Source organism: Nerophis ophidion, linkage group LG02, assembly GCF_033978795.1.
Source record: "Nerophis ophidion isolate RoL-2023_Sa linkage group LG02, RoL_Noph_v1.0, whole genome shotgun sequence".
NCBI lineage: Eukaryota > Metazoa > Chordata > Actinopteri > Syngnathiformes > Syngnathidae > Nerophis > Nerophis ophidion.
In genome coordinates, this window is record NC_084612.1 from 77,886,601 (window position 1) to 77,891,600 (window position 5,000).

Sequence of the window (5,000 nt, forward strand, 5' to 3'; positions counted from 1 at the left end):
CTCAAATTGAATTTATATAGCGCTTTTCTCTAGTGACTCAAAGCACTTTTACATAGTGAAAGCCAATATCTGAGTTCCATTTCAAGCAGTGTGGGTGGCACTGGGAGCAGGTGGGTGAAGGGTCTTGCCCAAGAACACAACGGCAGTGAGTAGGTTGGCAGAAGCAGGGATCGAACCTGGAACCTTCAAGTTGCTGGCACGGCCACTCTACCAACTGAACTATACTGCCCACCTGAGAGAGTTTTTATGCGTAATCAAGCTTCTTAAAGGGGAACTGCACTTCTTTTATTTATTATTTTGCCTGCCGTTCACAATCATTGTGAGAAACAAGAACACGTCTCTCTTTTTTTAGGATTTTAAAGATGATAAAAGCTTGGAAATGTGGATAATGTTAGTCACCGGTGTCGCCTTCAAAGTCCTCTACAACAACTTCAACACCCTCCAGCAATGTTTTATATACACACTGCAAGTACATATTTAATGTCTTCAATATTTACTGTGTTTTAGTCATTTTATTCATTCCTGGGAATTTTTTTTTTCCCCGCGCATTGATTTCGGTTTCCATAGCAACGTATGTCCGACTTCTGGCAACACATTTTTGTACCTACTTTCTGAAACGAATGCGAGTGTGTTTTAATCATGGCAGATTTGGTAACGGACAACAGAGTGGACTCTGTTTAGACAACCTTATCTTTTTGAAGCTGAGTATACAGAGGATGAACTGCTACTTTCTAGAAGCCAGCAGGAAGAGCAGATGGAAGCCGAGAGAGTGAGGTGAAAGTGACTCTAAGATTTAAATGTGGAATTTGGAGCCAAGCTAGTTTGCCATAAATAGAGTGCTTACCCAAATAATAATAAACAACCTTGGCCAGCTGTATCAAAGAGACAACTGTCCATGGAGTGAGTCACTATGATATTGATCATGATAAACGCAGCACGTCATGTGTGTTATTACAACTACAGTACATACACTGTCTGGCTTGCTGTGTACAAAGAAAAGATGAAATAATACTTTACATATACTGTATTATGATTGTTCATGTTTTTCACTCAGTACAGATTGCTTTCCTATCACAGTGTTGTGTGTTACAAACTCATACGTGTTTGGTGTGAATGTACTTGCTGTAGTTAGCTTTTACGGCTAATACCATAGCATGTGATAAAAAGACTTCCTCAGTGTTCTCTCTTACAATAACAATGTTGTTGCAGTTTGTTATAATACATGTAAATGAAGTATTGTTTTTGAATGCATTTTAAAGGGATTTACAGGTTGAATTGATTGCTAACATTAGCTGCGTTGCTAACCAGCAAGAACGAGACGATTTTTACACGTTAGAAGGGTGAAATAAAAACAACTTTTGTCTTCTTGTCTCTCAGAATGATTGTGAACGATTCCCCCAAAAGTGCAGTTCCCCTTTAAAGGAGGCCCCTGGTGACCCCGGTCTTTTTCTTGCTGAATCAACAATTCTATTTTATTTGGTCGAGGGTCAAAGATCAGTTAAGCAGTTTAAAAAAAAAGAGTTGATTTCCCGTGTGTGAGAAGTTTTATGTAATAAATGATGTCCGAGGCTTGAGGTCAGAGGTCACAGAATGTTTTCATCACCTTTGCTAATTAGTGAAGTTTGGAGGATACTGACCTTTACGTTTATTTACATAAACACTGGGAAAACTCACAATCTCCCCGAGTCGAGATTTCTCATTTCTCGTCCAAATATGTAAACAAAGTCAGAGCAAGTGGCTGAATAGTCGTGTTCAGCGAGGCATAAGAACTTGCTTTTAGGCAAGAGATCTTCTGAGGAAAGCAAAAAATACTTCTGACCCTCACAAGTTAGTTCAAACACACAACTTTGCAACACTGCTAAATACAAATAATGATACCTTTTATTGCTCACTTTCCTTTTCAACAAATCTTACCGAGACAATTTTGACTTGTTTTTTTGCTCATTTAAGTTATTTTTGCCTGGAATGAGCAAAAAAAAAAACAATATATATTTTTTAAATTAATAAATAAATGTAGAAATGTTTACTTGGTGAAATTGTGAGTTCCTCCAGTGATAAACTTTTCTGTCCAGTTTAGCCAGTTTGCTTATTTTCAACTTCAGTCCCTGGCAAAGTACGGTGTGATACAAGTAGGGGTGTTTCACTTCCGGCACGATACCGATTATTGGAGCATAGCTTTTGATATAGTACGATATCAGCAGGCATCGTGGTACATACCTGTATTACTTTGTAGTGTGGAACGTAAGAAAATACTTGATCAACAATACTAACATTACGATGTCAATGTTAGTTTGTTTTTGGTGACACCTAGTGGTCACAATAATTCATGAATATACAGTAGGGAAGGGGTTCATACGGCCCCGTTTCTGGGTGGATCTCGCGTGAGAGGAAGAGGGTGAGGGTGGTTAGTCATTTTGCAATGCACTTCACGATATTCAACACTTTAAACTAGACATGCCTGATAATATCGGCCGATAAATGCTTTAAAATGTAATATCGGAAAATATCAGTATCGGTTTCCAAAAGTAAAATGTATCACTTTTGAAAACGCCGCTGTACAGAGTGGTACACGGACGTAGGGAGAAGTACAGAACGCCAATAAACCTTAAAGGCCTTTGCGTGCCAGCCCAGTCACATAATATCTACGGCTTTTCACAGACGCAAGTGAATGCAAGCATACTTGGTCAACGGCCATACAGGTCACACTGAGGGTGGCTGTATAAACAACACCAACACTGTTACAAATATGCGCCACACTGTGAAGCCACACCAAACAAGAAGGACAAAAACATTTCGGGAAAACATCCGCACCGTAACACAACATAAACACAACACAACAAATACCCAGAACCCCTTGCAGCACTAACTCTTCCGGGATGCTACAATATACACCCCTGCTACCCCATATCCCTCCACCTCAACCTCCTCATGCTCTCTCAGGGAGAGCATGTCCCAAATTCCGAGCTGCTGTCTTGAGGCATGTTAAAAAAAATAATGCACTTTGTGACTTCAACAATAAATATGGCAGTGCCTTGTTGGCATTTCTTTCCATAACTTGAGTTCACTTATTTTGTAAAACCTTGTTACTTTGTTTAATGCATCCAGCGGGGCATCACCCAAAAAATGAGGCATAATAATGTGTTCATTCCACCACTGTATATATCAGTATCAGTTGATATTGGAATCGGTAATTAAGAGTTGGACAATATCAGAATATCGGCTATGGGCAAAAAAGCCATTATCGGACACTTTCCGAAACTCTTTTGCCTCGGAGTCTTTGCACGTGTAAAGAATGTCCGACTTTAATTATTTGTTTTTAGACTGCAATGTTGTTCATTGAAGGTCACTTATCGCCTATGTATAGCTAGCGTGCTACGGTGCGCTTAGCTGTTGTGTGGCTGCTAGCTCCTAGTAGCCATGTTTGCCTAAATTAAAATACAAGGAAAGATCGACCTTGTTTGCTTATTAGAGGACACTTGGATGCTAACTGGCTTCGCACCGGTAAACAGAGCTAATATCCGTTTTTTGCTGATATCGCATCGATATCAGTGTCGGATGGGGACACCCCTAAATAGACTACTCTTTTATTTGCGTCTCACTCCTCCACCAAGCTGTTTTGTCGTTGCTCAAAGTCGGTGGTGTGCTGAGGACTCGCACTCTTTGCTCTGCCGCTCTCCTTCAAGGAGCCGCGCAGAACAAAACCTCAGAAACAGGTGACTAGAATTTGGGGAGCGGGGCTTGGCGGTGATGTCGGCGGCAAAACATCGTGATGACATGCAATCAAACTGGAGCCCGGGTATGAATGTATTAAAAAAAAAAAGGCTTCAGTCTAATATAAACACGCTTATGTACATGCTTGGAATTAAGTTGGCTTCAAAAGCCAAAGAAAAAGACCCTGACCAAGGCACCTTTGTTGCAGAATGCACATCTTTTTATACATGTGGCATCTTTTTATTTGTACTGTGTATTTGTTTTGTGTGTTTTAATAAATCTTACAATAACCCCCTGTGCTTGGTCACTTGCACGCGAAGGAAAAACAGGGTAGAAATTGGCCAACAACTGGAAAATAACGTGCGATTTATTTGACTTGTTGATGTTTTAGGTACTGAAGTGCAGAGATATTTTTTCACTATTAGTCTTATTTAGTTTTTTGTTCATCATGGATAGTTGTTGTCCACTACAGCAGGGCTTACCACACTTTTACTGCAGTTGAGTTACTTTTTAAATGACCACATATATATATATATATATATATATATATATATATATATATATATATATATATATATATATATATATATATATATATATATATGTATATGTGTGTATATATATTATGTGTGTGTATATATATATGTGTGTGTATATCTATATCTATCTATCTATCTATCTATCTATCTATCCATCCATCTATCTATCTATCTATCTATCTTTATATATATATGTATATATATATATATATATAGTACAGGCCGAACAGCATTCTTTGATCAATGAATTAATAAAAGAGGGGAAAACCTATAAAGAAGTGCAGAAAATTATAGGGTGTTCAGCTAAAATGATATTAAAGGCTTTAAATAGCAGCCAAGAGCAGAAAGGCAAGGAAGAAAAAGAAAAACGACTATTCAAATGGATGGGAGAATAACTAAAATGGCAAAGGCTCAGCCAATGATCAGCTCTAGGAGGATGAAAGAAGATCTATGATGGCCTGTGAGTACTGTAACAATCAGACCTGTGAGTACTGTAAACAATCAGACCTGTGAGTACTGTAAACAATCAGACCTGTGAGTACTGTAAACAATCAGACCTGTGAGTACTGTAACAATCAGACCTGTGTGTACTGTAACAGTCAGACCTGTGAGTACTGTAACAATCAGACCTGTGTGTACTGCAACAATCAGACCTGTGAGTACTGTAACAATCCGACCTGTGAGTACTGTAACAATCAGACTTGTGTGTACTGTAACAATCAGACCTGTGAGTACTGTAACAATCAGACC

The 5,000-nt window shown here is 38.7% G+C and overlaps 1 protein-coding gene across 2 annotated transcripts in view; it reads left to right on the plus strand.

The window, feature by feature from the left end:
* The window catches only part of chd5 (chromodomain helicase DNA binding protein 5), an 85,417-nt gene extending 81,414 nt beyond the window's left edge, over window positions 1-4,003 (plus strand). For both annotated transcript variants that reach the window (XR_009805060.1, XM_061892199.1), the window contains one exon: window positions 1-4,003. This exon is cut by the window's left edge. The gene's annotated coding sequence lies outside the window, so the exon portion shown is untranslated.
* Window positions 4,004-5,000: the final 997 nt, after the last annotated feature.